Below are 16,447 nucleotides of genomic sequence, written 5' to 3'. Positions count from 1 at the left end.
CGCCTGCTCCTTGCAAGGCAGGACCCTGCTGCCCGGGAGCCACCCCAGCTGGGCGAGAGGTCCTCTGTCCATAGCTGCACAGATACCACTAGTGTGGCCGCAGTGGTGTAGCTCCTGCAACACAGAGCAGCCACAGCAGGTGCCAGCAGCTTGCCCACAGGTTGCAGTGCTGCAGGTGGTTTCTGGCTAGCCGTGGGCCAATGGTGGTGTTCGACTGCGCTGCTTCTGCTGTCTGTGGTGGTAGCTTTCCACTTTTCATTAATTTGCACAGGCTGGGAAGAGATGTCCAGAGGTGACACCAGCCTGCTCCTGGCCTGATTTCTGGCATGTAAGGATATGGGATGGCAGAGAGTTACAGGGCACATTGCTCCAACTTCTGCTGTTGGATCCCAACAGAAAACACTAAGAACGGTGTTTTCTTTGGGGCTGCTGGAGGCCCTTTACCGAGCAGGACAAGTGTTGTGTGGAGCTGCTTTTTGACACAAGCCACCTCTGCAGACTCAAACTGTCAGCAGCAGTTGCTCAGCCAAGCCCTTGCTGTTGGATGACCAGTTGAGAAGTCCCAGGAAAGAAGACAGAGAGTTCACCCCAATCACCGAGGACACCCCAGTACAGATACCAGTCCCAGCCACACCTTCTTAGGCTGGAAAGGGGAAAGGGCAGCAAAGCCATTCACTTTGTCAGCACCTACAACAGCTCTGAGGAACGGCACTTGCGCATGACTGGCGTAGCTAGAAGCCTGCAGTGGACAGGGCTGAATGCAGCAGAAATGTTTTCCACAAATAACCTCAAACGAACACACCTTTATCCCCCCATCAGTCCTGCATGCAATCTTCTGCTGCTCAATCAGGGCTGGAGAACAGCGTGTGTGAATGGAAGCACTGGAGATCATCTGTGCATCCACACCTGACCTGTCTTGTACTTCTCTATGGTGAAGACGTGAGCATGGCTGCGAGTGTCTTGAGGTGTTCCAGAACTGATCTCAATTCCTGTAGGCAGGCCAGGTCCAGGACAGCTGCTGCACAAGCAGCCACGCTTTGTGTCCACAGCTGGATTGCCTCCTGTGCTCCATCCATGAACAGTGCTTCTCAACAGCTGTGTCTCTGCTCAACTCCTGGGGTTGTCCCAGCCTGGCACCTGGCAGCAAGGCATGGAGATCACTCTTGGGGGCTGCTAGTTGGTTCTGAAATTCGGCTCAACTTCCTCAAAGGATTTGGTGTGGGACTGCTCTTGTCAAAGGTCTGCTTTTCCTCCCCTAAAAGGACTTTGGGTGCCTGTAGGGGACTGGCAGACTCCCATCTCACCCCCACAGAATCAAAGCACAGACACCTGAACTGCAGCATCCCACTTGTGGAGGACACCCAGTCTCACAGCCTTGTCGCACCTGCTGGCTCAGCCCAGAGCTGCCACTGCTACCCAGAGATGGGTGGGACTAAAGCATTGAGATGAGCCAGCTGTCTCAGGCTCTGTTCAGAGAGAACCAGAGTGGTGTGGCTGAGTGGGTGACCTGGACAAGTACATCTCCTCTACACTTTGACCTTGGGCATTGCTGTCTACTTGCCAAGTTCCTCACCCAGGTTACCAGGTGGGCTTGTAGTGCTGCCAAGGTACCAGCTGTCCCCAAAATCTGAGCTCTGCAGGCATGACAAGCTTTTGAGAGCCATTTGCCATTAGTGAAGGCCTTGCAGCTTTGAGCCCATATGGTCCAGCGTCTTTCCATCTACCAGGGACTGCTGAGCCAGCTGGAGGCTGCCAGCTGAGGCTGGCACCCTAGTACCTGTTGCAGGGGTGTGTGAGTGTTCAGGGTGCAGCGCCCAGGACCTGGTGGTCGCACCGAGGGTACAGGAACCCACTGCCACGTCCACCACAGCTCTGTGAGCTATGGCAAGGCCTGTGGGTTCCCTCTGCGCAGATGATGGTGAAGTGCTGATGCTGTCAGCGTGATGTCCTAGCAAAACCTTCACAGCGTACCTCCAGGCCCGAGACCTGGGAGACCCACCTGCAGCGGTGATGGTGACGGGGCACCGTGCACGTCGGGCCAGTTCGCCCAGGGAAGGGAGGGGTGCTTGACCGCTCTTGCCCCCCGTATGGAGGGGCTCTCCCCACGATCGCAGCAGAGCGAACCCCACGCTTCCTGCGGCCCTCAGATGGCCCCCAGGCCCCGGGCACAGCCGCGCTGCCGGACCCGCACCTCCCCGGGGAGGCTCTGCGGGGCTCAAGCTTCCCGCATCACGGGGGCGGCGGGCACCCCCCGAGCCCCGCCGGCACCTCCCGGCTGCGGGGCGCGGCGGGGAGCGGGGCGGGGGGGGCGGGCCGGGGCGGGGACGGCGGGCGGGCCGGGGCCGGGCTGGCACTGCGCGGCACGGCACGGCGCGGAAGGGCGCGGAAGGAGCGCGGCTCCCATGCGCACGCCCTGCGCGCTGCCCGGACCCCCGCCGCCAGCCGCAAGGTATGAATGAGAGCGGGGGGTGGTGGTTTGGCGGCGGGGGGAAATGGTGGTCGTGGGGCCGGGACGCGCCGGCCGGGGCACCTGCCACAGCCTCGGGAGCGGAGGGACGGGGGGGGTCGTCTGGGGTGCAGCAGCCCCCGCCGGCCCCACCCCGCTTTGTGCGGAGCCGCCGCCCGCAGCCGCGGGGACGCCGGGGGATGCGGCGGCCGCCCGGTGCCGCGGGCCTCGGGCATCCCCCGGCGAGCAGGAGCGGGGCTTCCCCGGTGGGAAGCCGGCGCTCGTCGCGCCATCCCTGGGCAGGATCCTCGCTCCCCTGCCCTTGGGATGCTCCTGCAGGTAACTGCAGGGAAGGGGGGATCTGTGCCACAGCCGGCCCCCGGTGGGACTCCGCCGGCCCGGGGAGGGGCGTCTGCAGCGGACCGGGCTTCGCTCCGAGGTGCGGGGAGCAACAGGGGCTTCTGGCCGAGTTGGGGCAGGTGGGAGCCAGCATCGTTCTGCTGGCCCGGGCATTCCTGCTGGCTACTTCTGCCAGCCCTGCTTGCCCCTGCAGCGGGTGGCATCTGTGTAACTTTGCTCATGGTACAGAGAGAAGCCTCCTCTATGTCTCTGACTGTGCGTCTGTGAACGAGTTCTTGAACCTGGCCCCTTTGTGCTGGAGTCATGGGGATTTGGGTGCTTGATGTCAGGGCAGGTCACGTCTTGAGCAGGGCACGATGACAGCCCCATAGACGACATCTGGGCCATGCTTTCTGGCGGCGGGGTCTCCTGGTGCCAGTTCCCCCTTCAGGGCAAGCCCTGGAAGGGCTCTTCCTTTCAAGCAGCGCAGCTTTGGAGGACTGCTTCTCCCCGTGGCTCTGGCTTTGATGCCCCAGCTCTGTCAGGGGTGAAGGCAGGCTGTTGCGAGGGGATATGTAATGATGACAGCACTTTGCAAACAAGTCCCCGGTGGCCTGGGGAGGCCAGCTATGTGCAGTGTCTTGCCGAACATTCATTGTTCACCCTGCAGGGAGTGGTGCCCTCCTTGCCTTGCTCTGGAGTGTGGAAAAACAGCCCTGCAGCAGCATCCTGGCTGTTCCTCATCCCCCACCGCCCCGTTCACTTACACCTCCTAAGAAGGCACTGTGTTTGCTGCAGTCCCTGTGAAGGGAATTTGCCTGGACAGGCTTAACCTCTTCTGGTCTCTTGGGTGCTCAAGGGAAGTGATTTCTGCAGAGGATTCGGAGAACACTTGCAGGGGGTGGGTGTTGTTTGCCTTTTAATCTTCCCAACGCAGGCTCCCCGGTGGGTTAACAAAGGAGCAGCCTGTGTAGCCCTGCTGTTTCCTTTGTTCTCCCACTGGCTGTGCCCTCTTTGGAGAGCTCAGATCTCTTCTGGTTTGATGAGAGATAGAGCGTGACTGATGGAGACATGCAGGGAGTTCACGTTTTGGTGTGAACGTTTCAGGAAACTCTAGAGCAAAGCTTCAAGAGGTGGGATGGGGGAGCTGGTTGCTTCTTAGAGACAAGGCAAAAAGGAGGCGTTTTCATCTGTGCTGATGTTGCTTGGTGAATTAGTGTTATTGCGGACAATCTATAGCTCCATCAATGAGAGTTATTTCAAATTCATTCAGTCCATTAGGCCATAGCAACAAATCAAATCCCGTTGTCTTTGTAGACCTGAGAAAAGCGAGGCCCAGGCTCTGGAGATGTTTGGAGAAAGAGCCAGACAATTCTGCTCCCTGCACCTCAGCTCTGCCCCGAGCTCCTCCTGACCTCTCTTCCTTGGAGGCAAAGCAGCTCTGCATGAGTGTGCCAGTTTTGCACGTCCGGGGGGAGAAGGGGACCGCTGCTCTCCCTGTGCCAGCTGCATTGCTCACCGCCGTCCCCTTGATCAGGCCGGTTGCTGGCTGTGTCTGCGCAGCAGGTGGGTTTCCTGACAGCAGGTCAGGATATCTCCAGATGTGGTGGGTTTCTCACTCTTTTTTCCCTCCTGGGTAATTTCTGCCTGTCTCTTGAGTATGTTGGTTTGTCCCCTCTAAGCAGATTTCTTGCTTGGAAAATGTCAGTAATGGATAATATTTCGAATGTTTCTGTGTCTGCTATGTTTGTTAGCAGCTGGATGGTGAGTGGATTTTGGGTTGTCTGTGTTTTGGTGAGTCTGTTTCTAGGTTGGTCGGCACTGGGCAGGCTGCTGGTCCCTGGAACCCATTTGTGGTGCTAGTGCAAGGGCAGTTCTCCCTTGCCTCTGGGCTGTCTGGACTGCCAGATGCGCAAGTGCTGAGAGGATGGTGTTTTGGGTGTGTACTCTTGAGTACGGAGCAGGTGCCTGTCTGTGAACTGCGTGAGCCCAAAGCACATGGGTGCTTCAGTGTTACAGAGACTTAGGGAGAGAAACGAAGGTTTTGGCAAATCCCCAGAAGTGACAGTGATGTTTTGGAGTGAAAGACAGCTGCCTCAGGCGCAAGCCAAGGTAGGTTTTGTACATGACCTTGCAGGCTCCTCATCTGTTGTGGTCAGTTCGCTGCCTCGTAGGTTTTTGTGCTCCTTGGCCTACAGTGGCTGCACAGACTGAAGTCTTCATCCTACCCTGGTGGGCCTGGATTTCCACAGCAGGGATTTCAGTGTTGTGACAGCGTATGACAGAGACCTTCTGTGAAGAAACAGGGTAGAGAGAGACTGTCCCACATCAGTTCCCCACCATCTGCTCTTGGTTGGTCCAAGGGGACCTCAGCAGAATCCTGATCCTTAATGGCCAGACCCTGTCTTCCACTCTCATAAATAAACCTTTGCTAAGAAAGTTTCCTTGGAGTGTTTGCTTCAATGAAAATAACCCCCACCACCTTATCGGAGTATTCCCATCTGCCAGGTATAAAGAGCAGCAGTGTCTTTTGGTGATAAAATGGTAGCCGATATTGGAGTTGTCCAGTGGGCTGATGTCTGGGTGGCTGCTGAGGGATTTGCTGCTAAACCTCCTGCTCAGAGCCAAGGTGACCGACTGGTGGACCATCCTTGGTGAGGCTGGACAGTGTCTGCTCTTCGAAACAGCAGGGGCTGGCCGCCTCTTGGTGCCCAGCAAGGTCACAGACGGTCTGGTCTCTTGCTCCCATGGCAAGAAGACACCGGAGCGAGAATGCGGTGAGGTGTTTCACATGCAGTCATTACCTGGCTTCCCCGAAGTGCACGGCAAGCTGCTCTGGCTGCAGAGAGCTGACGGAGGCAAACAGCCTGCAGCACATAGCAATTACGCTGACGCGCCTTCTGCCTCTCCGCAGGAGAAACAGGAAAGATCTTTAGATCATCCAGAGGCTGTGTGGGCTGAGGGGGTTGGACACTCGCAGGGTTACACTGGCTTGCAAGCAGAAGCCAGACTGGCCTAGTATTTCCAGGGATTTCCCCTCTGCGGTATTACAGGCTTGCCAGCAATTCTCCATTTTGAAAATACACCCTGCAGGGCTTTATTAGGGTAATGCTGATGCTTACTATTTCCAAAGCACTTTGAAATTCACAAATAGGACTTTCTGACCCTCAGCCAAGGAAAGCCCTTTCTGAAGCTTGGAGACATGCCACTGCCTGTGGTAGGACCAATGATAGTGTGCAGCTCCAAGCCCCGTTCTCTCTTCCCCTGTTGACCTGCTCCCTGCTCTATTTCACATGGTTTCCCATTTTCCAGAGCACTGCCCAAAGTTTGGCCTGTCTCTCCCTCTTTCTTCTGAGTATCCTTCTGGTCTCTGGTTTGTTTCTTTCCAGTCTGGTGAGTCACTGTGCTCTTTATCTCTGTGCCAGGAAATATGGGCATTCCTACCTGCAGAGAGGAGGTCTTCTGCAGCGATGACTCTGCACTGCCTTGCTCCCTCTGTAGGACAAAGTCACTGAGAAAAATGATATGGAAGACAAAACAGTAGAAACTCCCAGCATTTGTGGTATTTTTATCACTGAGGTGGAGACAAAGTCCATGGAAACTGATTAGATAGCTTCCAGGAAAGCAGGAGAGGCCAAACTCCGGCTTGTTCTTCCCCCTGCAGCTCTTTGAGCTGTGCTTAAACGGCAGAGGGGGCAATGCTGGGTGAGAGCTCTTGCCAGGAAAAGGTGGATGGTCAATGCTCTCGAGGTCAGGGTTACACTAGTAAAGCAACTATGAGCCTTGTGGCTCCAGCCGCTGTGTAGAGTAGAGCGGGGACAGTCATAAAAAAAGTGGAGGCAGGAGCCAAGGCAAGTCCTGGCCTTACTCCCGAGAGCAGAAATTAAGCAATTCTTCCTCTACAGATACCATGATTTAAACTCTTCTTGCAGGGTGCCTGTGGAGAGGGCTGAAATCCTCCTCGGGAGAGCCAGAGAACTCTGGATCCCATCCCAGGTGTTCTGGGAACCGCAGGCAGGGTGCACGGGTTGTGCTCGGTAGACAAGTGCCTTTTTCTCAGGCATTGTCCTCTCCCTGGGTTGGGGTATGGACTCAATGCCGCAGGCCAATGAGAGCATCTGCAAGCGCGGGACTGGGAGCAGTGGATTTCTCCTGAAGCTGACGGTCCTTCTCCAGCCTCACCTGGGTCTCGCTTTGCCGGGGACCGTTTGCACGTAAGACGTTTGCACGTAAGACATTTACCAATCTGCCAAAAGGACCCTCGAAGTGGTCCTGCCCCTGAATGCCACCCAGCGCCATTGTCACACCGGTGATCTGTGCTGAATCCAGACATAGGCTTTTCACTGCCCTCTGTATGACAGCAGCTCTTCTCCCATCAGGTATCTGTGGAGTTTTGCATTCCAGGCTGTGGAAAGTTCGGCTCTGCCAGTGCAGTTCAGCTGTCAGTCACCTTCTGCATGGTTACGTGTGAGGTTATTTAAAACCAGTTATTTAAACCAGTGTTTCACAGTGTTTGCCCTGAGCAAGAATACACAAATCTTGAAAAATATAAAACATATTGCCTTAGAAAAACATAGCTACCATTTCAACTGAACTGCCAGCACAGTTGCAGTGCTCTTTTCCAAGGAACCTCACATTGATGTTACTGGGAACGCTGTCTGGTAACGTGAACGATGCCAGGAAGGACCAATCTTCCTTGTCATCCTCTGGTTCCTTCCATTCTATCTGGCTCCTAAAAGGAGCCTGTGCTGGCAACAAAATTGCAGGGTAATAGGCACAGAGAACCCAGACAGGTCTTTAATTGCAATAGACAAATAGAAGAAGTCAAAGATTGTCCTGACAACGTCTACTTAAATGTAATTAGTTCACATTATTTTTCTCTGCCATTTTCTCTAATTTAATTTGAATACCAAAATACACATACACAGGAACAAAAACAAAATCAAAATAGCATTGCTCCGAGTTCCTGCTCTCATAATATTCATCTCCTCCTACATGTAGAGGCTCTTTTCCTTACAGTCAGGGAGGATCAGAGTCTCTCTTCTGACCCCTCCTGCCTGTGGTCATGGCTACGGCTCATGTTTCTCTCTGAATTTGCAAAGGTCTTGATGTCAGTAACTGATGCCTGAAGTCTTAATTGAAAAGATTGATTTTGCTAATGATAGCCTGGCATCCAACAGCTTCCATAGAAATCAATAGAAGTTCAGCGTCTCACAGTTTTAAAAATCATGACACTCATTTAAAGGCTTAATAGAGATTGAAGGGCTTGAGTTTACAGCCCCTTGCATCTATTTCAGACTTGTGCCCCTCACCATACATTAAGCCCTGTGCAATAGCGATGGGTGTGATACACCGTGCCAGGCAAACCAAGTCTTGGAGCAGAAAAACTAACCCCCTCACTGAGATTTTACAAGTAAAAAAGCTCAAGTGGAAAGCTGACACTTTCATCTTTCTTGGCGTCCAGGTTGTGTTTTAGTGAACTCTTGGTTCCTGTGGAGTTGAAAAGATCAGAAGCCTCTTGTATCTTTATAGATAATGTATTCTTCAGTCTGTCTGACAAACCATAATGAGAGCCAGTAGCTGGAAGCAGAAGTTATTATTTGGCAAAATAATAAGGCAGTTGTGTTGTTAGCAGCAAAGAGGAGCAATCGTGGGAAGAGCTTCCTGGGGTTATGTATTGCTAGAAACTTGAAGAGGATGACCATCTAAATAATGTCACTCAGTGCAGACAGCAGTGTTCTCTGGAAGCAGGTGACACCTCTCAGCCTGCCATTAGCTGAACAGCAGCTACCTGGCGTCCTTCAGAGATTTTTTTCCCTGGGTTGTCACCCCCAAAGCATCCTGTCTCATCATGGTGGAGGGCATACACTCCTCTCTCCAAGCCCTCAGCATGTTCTGCTGGGCTTTGCCTTTAGGGCAAACTCTTGTTCCCCAACACGACAGCTAACTTTCTCTCCTGAGTTTTGTGTTATGGTCACTGGAGGGATGACAATTAGAAGGCAGGTGTCCTCTCAGCTGCTTTGGACATTGACTGTAAGTGGAGATGGACTTCACTGTCTTTGCTGGAGTTCTGGAGAGGGACAGATAGGTGACTCATCCTCGTGGAAGCAGAGCACTGTGTAGGACCAGTACCTGCCTATGCAACTGGTGTGTACTGACTGACTGAGGTCACGGTTATTCGTCAGACAGGGGCTTAGCAGGATGGTTTGCTGCCTGCAGTACCTCCGTCTTTCGAGATTTTCAGAATTCATGTGGACAGGGCCCTGAGAAACCTGGTGTGATTTAGATTTCACCAGAAATTTGGGCTACAGACCTTCAGAGGCCCCTTCCAGCCTAAATTTGCCTGTGATTCTGTGATGATAGAAGTGAAAACCTGGTAATGATATTAGGAACCAAAGTTCTAAGGAGTTAAACCAAGGAAACCCATAGCTAAGGTCGAACTGGAAAGTCTGCCTTGGTCCTATCTCCCATACTTCGTTCCCAATGCTCATGGTAAGTGTTGAACTTGGACAAGTGGTGAGAATCCATAACTTTCTGCAGCACACATATCTGCTTTACAGGTCCATCCACTTGTTGTGGTTTAGGCTGGGCTGGACACTAAACAAACGACAGATGCTCTCTTTTTATAAGGAGAGAGACTTGTAAGGGAGAGAGACTTGCGGGTTGAAGAGAAAACTAAAGCTACTTTAATGAAATATTAATAATAAAAAGAAAATAATAATAATATTAATAAGAAAATAATGAAATACATACAACATATACAACACCTTATCAAGCTCCCAGCGTGATGAACACATCACCGCAGGCACTGGGGAAGCCCCAGACTGGACTCAGTGACGGACGGGAGCTGGATTCTGGATCTGGGTTCAGGAATGCATGGATCAGGATCAAAGGCAGACTAACAGAAAGAGTCCTTCTCAGACACCGGCCACTGAAGAAAGAGGCTGACCCCTTTGATCCCTCCGCTTTTATACTAAGGATGGGGCAGATGGGATGGAATACCCTGTTGGTCAATTTTGGGTCACCTGTCCTCTCTGCTCCTCCCTGCAGGTGTGACCCCTCTATACTTTTCCGCTTCCAACCCTCTAATGGGGCAAATAATGATGTTAGCTGACCTTGGATGCTACAGCAATAAGTGTAAGCAAGAGCCTCTCTGCATACTATTCTCTCTGCATATTAACTATAAACATCAGGCCTTATCTGTTTATAGAGACGGATACTGTCTGAAAAATATGCCCTTAATTTCACAGAGTGCTGTTAGCTGAAAAGTAAAATTACTGACAATAAAATTGGCTCTGTTCTATCTTAAACCAAGACATGACCGGATGGAGGCAAAAGGATGTCCTTGAGTATATTGTGATCATCCTTGGCGTTTCAAAAAACATTTCAATAAAGATCATTTTGCTATTAGGTTTTAGCTTGGGGAATCTCTTACTGTTGAGGCTTGGTTTTGGTGCCCAGCCCTTTGTGGGCCCTTAGTGGAACAGGACTTCTTAAACTTAATTAAGAGTAGATCTGTTTGATGTGTAAAGAGGGAACTGAAGTGACAATTTCTCTACCTTCTCTTTCTTTCAATTTTGAGAAACCAGTGAAACCAGTTATTATCTTGCGTACGGTTTTGTGTTTTTCAGAAGAGTTTTCCAGTGTCTCACCTATTCTTCCTTCCCTGACAGCATGAACTTGCACCATGAACTTTTCTGTGGCTTCATCACAGCTTGTGTCTTGCATATAAAAAAAAATATAGCAGTGTTTATACTTGTGTTTCTGCGTGTCTTGCAGTCAAGCTCAGTTGTGGGGTTTGGCAGATTAATGGCACAGACACCATATACGGCCCTAGACGGGTTTCACACACCTTTCACTGTGGTGGGGTTCTGCTGCCACTGGTGCCGCTGGCCACCGGCAGTACAGGCAAGTGATTGCATGGGGTCTTAGTCCGTAAGTCTGGAAATCTGCAAGTGTCTTGGACTCCTGCAGAAAGGCAAGCCTTCCCCAGGAAGTTCAGGTCTTTATTTTGAGCTCTTTCTAGAAACCTTTCCCTTTCTTTACTTCCATTATCTCACCGTGTCATTGTCTGCTGTCCTTCCAGTGCCTGGAGTTCCCCGGCATCGTGGGGCACCCAGGGTGTCACGCAGGGCAGCGGCAGCGCTCACCTGCATCCCCCGAGCCTGCTCGGGGACCCCTCGGTGGGACTGTTCCCTCTTGCTGTGATCTGTGGCTGAGCAAGAGCTGGGAGCACGGTGCTGACGTTCCCCAGGCTCTGAGCAATCTGTAGAAGTTTCCTGGAGCCTGAAGACTTTCTCGGGTACTGAAAAGTCCTGGATGCAGATGTAATTTCATGAATGCATATAAGATACCCAGAGAAAACTGCATATTCAGCCAGGTGCAGTGGGGCCCACTGTGTCCTACCCAGTGCTTTTCTTTTCACTCTTCTTCACACAGACAGTCTTTGTTTTTGCTGTCTAAGGCATGGAAGTCTTGTCCCAAGCTGCCCGGCCTGCATTATGTCAGGAGTTCAAATGCTGCTTTAATTCACAGCCAGACTTCAAGAGCTGTGCTACCTTTCTTTTTTTTTCCTCCTTTTTTTTTTCCTTCCTTGTTTGTTTTTGTTTTTTTTTTTTTCTTTCTACCGGCACTACGAAAAGATCAAATACTGTCTGGGTACATCCACAGTGCAGCTGTGTCTTGAACGCCTCATGCAATGCTAGCTTTCTGCAGCTCATTGAGGATGTGGTAGTGCAGAAGAGAAGGCAGAGAGGGACAACTGTTTAGATTGGAAAAGGTGTGCCTGAAAAGGGATATGACATATAGCCTTTGACATATGGTATGATGATGGGATGGAGAGTTCAGATAGGGAGTGATTGTTCCTCTGTTTATCACTACCCAGGAACTACAGGATACAGATAAACAGTGGAACTCATTGACACAGGATGTTGGGGATGTGGTTCAAGAAAAGCCATTAGATGAATCTGCAGGCGGAAAATACATTAGGGCTGGCTAAACAGACAGATAAGCCTTTGGCTCAAAAAGTCCCCAAGGCACAGATGCCCAGAGCTGACTCAAAGGCAGAGAAAAGGTCAGCTTGTCGGTGTGGATATCAGCTGTGCTGGAGAAATAGGCTGGCATGGAAAGCAGCAGTGGTAGAGGGAGAGAGAGTGAGCCTGTAGCTGGGAGCTCAGCTGGGACGTGGCAGCTGGAAGGGTTGGAGAGAGGGGTGGTGCAGAGGGACAGAGCTGGAAGGTGATCAAAACTCGTTTTGGAGGAGATATGCAAAGAGGCTGGCAGGAATGAAGTATGTAAGAAATAAGATACTGTATGAGAGGAGAGGCTGATCTTCATCACTGACAGATAGGAGGTATGAAGAGGGGGACTGGTCACAGGGGAGAGCAGTGATGCTGAACGAAATGATCAGAGATAGAAGAACACCCAAAACCACGATGAAAGAGCAACACTTGGTGGAGAAGAGGTAAAGAAAATAGTCTATCTGAAGACAGGCAGAGCTGAAGGTCAAACAGAGAGGGATGTCTATGGAAAAGTGTCTGTGCAGTGACTGACCTCACCTATCTGTTAACCATAGGCACATCTACAGTGCAAGAGGAGTAGACCTGTGGAGTGAAAGACGTGGTACCAGGACTTCATATCCACAGGCATTTTGAGCATTTTAGTTTGACCCCGCCAGTCCCATTAGCAGATGGAGTGCACTGGGTTCTGATCCTGGAATGATTTTAGCTTCATCTGGAGGGAATCCTGTCTGCATGCTCCGAGACGGTTTTGCAATGCAACCTGGAGTGCAGTAAATGGCAGCAATAAGGAGATTTGCTTCGAGAGCGTGCTCCCAGTCGGAACCAAACGCTACTTCTGGCCACTTCCACCGATGGATTCGGTTCAGAGTGATGCCACTGGTTTCCCAGAGACCGTGCATTTGCCAAGCCCAGTGTGTGAATGAATGGGCACAGAATCTCACTTCCCTGGCAGGGAAAGCATGGGTAGTCCTCCCACTTAGTCAGCATCAGTCAAAGCCAGGCTAAGAACCAAAAAGAGCAAAACTGAACTCGCTATTTCTGCTCTAAATGGTGAATCGATATTAAAACTTGTGATGCGGCAGAAGAAAGCATTGGCTGTTGTGTCCGTAACACCTGCCTTTGCCTTACTCTCTTGCTGGCTTGTCATGCATTAGGTAAATGGCGCCTGCTGTTAGAGAGCTCGAAACTGCATTAGGAGTTTTCTGGAGAACAGAGAGATGTCAATTCTGATTTAATGAGCCAGTCAAAGAGAAAAGCCTCAACTGCAATCATAAAGCAATTCTACAGGTGCTGCATGGATGTGGGAGAGCTCCCCAACATTTCCCTCTTCTGTGGGCCCCTATGTGTTTTTTGCATGCAGATGATGCAGCAAGAGAGGTGGAAAAACTCTGCAGCTGTGGGCTTCAGAGAGGACCTCTGGTGCTGCCCATCACCTTTCAAAGAACAAGGTCCTTCTGCCATTGCTCCCAGAAGGACAGGGTCTGTTGGCCTTTGCTTCTGGCTCACGATGGGGAAACCCACAGCTGGTTCTTCTCTACCCCATGGTAATAGGTGCCCGTGTCTTTTGCTGACAAACCCATTTACTATCAGCAGGATACAACTCCTGGAAGGGCAGTTACAGAGCCAGGCTCTTCTTGGCAGTGACAGTGTAACAAGGAGAAAAGGACGCAAGCTGCGGCTGGAGGGAAGTAGGTCAGACGTTAAAGAAAGCTGCATCCCCAGAAGGGCGGTGCAGCCTCGGGACTAGGCAGGTGGAGGCCTTCATCTTGGGGTTTTTGAAGGCTCCACATTGGCACTGATTGAGAGCTATGGGCAGGTTCACTGTGAGGCTGGACTGGAGACCACCAGACGTGAGGTGTCCTAGACTGTGTCCTTGCATCGGTGCTTGTGCTTTCCTGCCTGCACAGTCAGAGCCTGGTTAGTGCCCCAGCTCTGTAGCAGTTTCCATTTTCACCTGGTTGATCAGACTCTCAGTTTTCCCAGGTAACTTTGGAGATGAGATCCTAAGGCCAGGCTTAGTCTTGCTGGCTAGAATCTCATCTAGTTTCTAGCCTGTGGGCTGGTTAGTGTTAGTGCACAAACCTTCGGTCATGGTGTAATGTGGTTACAGTAGATCACGTTAGATGTGAGGGCTGTATCTTCAGGCATTCAAGTGAAGAGTGTAGCCTCCAAACCTTCACAGAACTCAGGAGAAATATCTGCACTTGCTGTATTTCCACTGCCTTGCCATCCTGATGGTCACTTCAGATTTCCTAATGCATCTGTGTCCTGTTGGCAGCTAGGCAGAAGAGGTTTGGGAAGCACTTGGGCTAGACCTGTGGACCCCACTTGGACTCCTGTGGCCAACTAACAAAGGTCTTGGGATTCCCTAAGGGTGGCTAAACCCCCCAAAGCTGTTGCTCAGCTTTGCTTCAAGGAAGGCCTTCTGTACAGTAGCGTGTAACCGAGATACCCCATCTGGCAGATGTCTGCAGGCATGCTTAGACCTCACGATAAAGAGCAGTGGGACCAAGCATCCCTAGTTTCCCAAACAACATGGCAGGCTACTGACACCCAGGTCCATCTTTCTGATGGGTAGCTGAACTTGGGTTTCAGAAACTCAGAAGCCGGTTTGGCCTTGAATGGCAAGAAACTTCTAGCTGTGAAATAGGAGACCGAAAGCATGGTGTTCTGGTTTCAGGAGAAACTGCTGAGCTTGCAGGGAGTCAGGTGATGAGTTTTTCAAGGCTGCCTTTCTGACAAGAAATGTGGCAATGTCTCTTAAAGTTTGTGCATTTCACCATTTCCTTTTTATAATGAGTTTTTGTGGGGTAGGGGGGCAGAGGAGGCTTCCAGTTTTTATTGTTCTTTGAACTGGGATTGTTGTATTTGCTTTTCTTTCATAACAGAGCAGGATCTTGCCAAGGTAGAAAAGCTCTGTAAGGTGGAATTTGCCCTCTCATTGAATTCAGAAGCACATTAGTACTCACAAGGAAGTTGATAAGCAATAATATTTTCTTTGCTGCCCAGGTAACCAGCAGAGTGAAAGAGGGTATTGTCTCTGGAGAATGAAGGCAAGTCAGCTTTATCTTTCTGCTGGAGTACACAGGCTATCTTGGAAAGCTGGAGGTAAACCAGGAGAAGGAGGGGCTCGCTCTCCAGAGAGGCTGAGGTGGCCCCATCCTCTGCTTCAGTCATATTGCCTCCTGCCCTTCCTGGGAGCTCTGATAAGCCTAATGAAACTGAGTTCAGTTTCAGGGTCATTTTGGGGTTTGCCAGCCTTTCACATTCCCCCAACCCACTACTGTGGTTCTTAAAGGCCATGTCGACTGAAGCTATTTGTGTCCGCAACGAATCATCTTCCTTTCTGTCAGAGCCTGCAGAGTAGGGGCACCAGATAAAGCAGACAGGGGACATGTGATGAAGGGGGAGGTTGAACTGCCAGAAAATGGTATTGCCACCAAGTGGGGGTTCATCCCTGGAGGATTGCTCCATCCCTCCTGGGATGGACAAACTGACTTTGCGTTGACCTGAGCCCAAGTTTCTTCACACTCCTTGGAGGGTGGGCTGTGCTTTTCAGCTTGATTTCTAGGTGACGTTGTCTTAAAAATATTTATGAAGCAACTCTCTTGCAGCCTGGGGGAATTCATGTGCAGTGAGGTGGTGTTTCACTCCTTGGGCCTGAGTGAGAGGTGTGAAGTTTCAGGAAGTGGAGCTCCAGGCACCGTTGGCAGCAGAGCGACAGTGATGGTGCCACAGCTGCCTCAGGCTCCCTCGCTCCAGGCTGAATCACTTCGGTTGCTTATGGGAAGAGTGAGGCTTGTCTGGCCATTGCAGGGAATTCCAAGGTCTGGCAACAGACCCTCCATGGGCACTTCCCAGCCCCTGGGCTTCCTAAGCAACCTGGCGCCTCCCAGCATGCTTTATGCCTCTCATGAGGGGAAAAACATCCCCTCATGAACTTCAACAAAGATAAATGTCAACTTCTGCCCCTGATTTGCAGCAGCTCTCTGCAATGGTGCAGCCTAGGTCTGACTGGCAGAGAGCAGCTCTTCAGTGAAAGCCACGAGGGTCCTAGTGGGCAGCAAATCTGTCCAGAGTCATCTGGGTAGCTTTGCAAGCCCTGCAGGCCAACTGCAGCCTGGGCTTATCCACAAGACTGTAGGTAGACAGGTTTCCCAAGGAGGCTGTGGGGCCTCCATCCTCGTTAGTCTTCCAAACTCAGCTGAACAGTCTGAGCAACGTGACCTGCCTTTGTAGTGAGCTTTGCTGGGCGTTGAATATAGGACTCGGGTCCTCCAGGAGTGCTTTCTGGCCTAATTTCTTCCTGTGATTCTGTATGCTTTATTGTTGTAATTTCTTTTTGCTTCTCCCACTCGTCCCAGGGGAGGCTTAAGAACACAGTCAGTGTCAGGCTTGGAAGTTGGGTTGGACTTAAAAGTTGGAACGCCAGCAAAAAAATAAAGAACTGGTGACAATTCAGCCAGTACTTCACGACGTGGCTTTGCTTTTTCTGGGGGATCCCACCCTAAATACAGTCTTGGACTCCTCCTCGGGTCAGGTGATAGGGGAGCCTGAGCCTCTCAAGAGCTGCCTGAGGCTGTGGTCTCCGCCAGTTTTTATCTTTGCTTTCTTCCCTGCTCCTGGCTGTTGCCGCTGGCTG

The 16,447-nt window shown here is 51.3% G+C and overlaps 1 protein-coding gene across 1 annotated transcript in view; it reads left to right on the top strand.

Annotated features, from left to right (window-relative positions):
• The first annotated feature begins 2,372 nt into the window (after nucleotides 1-2,372).
• CORO2A (coronin 2A) overlaps nucleotides 2,373-16,447 on the top strand; it is a 60,017-nt gene continuing 45,942 nt past the window's right edge. Inside the window, exon 1 of the mRNA XM_054186847.1 lies at nucleotides 2,373-2,449. The gene's annotated coding sequence lies outside the window, so the exon portion shown is untranslated. The remainder of the gene's footprint in view (nucleotides 2,450-16,447) is intronic.

This window comes from Rissa tridactyla, chromosome Z (genome assembly GCF_028500815.1).
Source record: "Rissa tridactyla isolate bRisTri1 chromosome Z, bRisTri1.patW.cur.20221130, whole genome shotgun sequence".
Taxonomy (NCBI): domain Eukaryota; kingdom Metazoa; phylum Chordata; class Aves; order Charadriiformes; family Laridae; genus Rissa; species Rissa tridactyla.
The sequence above is the reverse complement of the archived record's forward strand: the minus strand, read 5'-3'. Positions and strand labels throughout refer to the sequence as shown.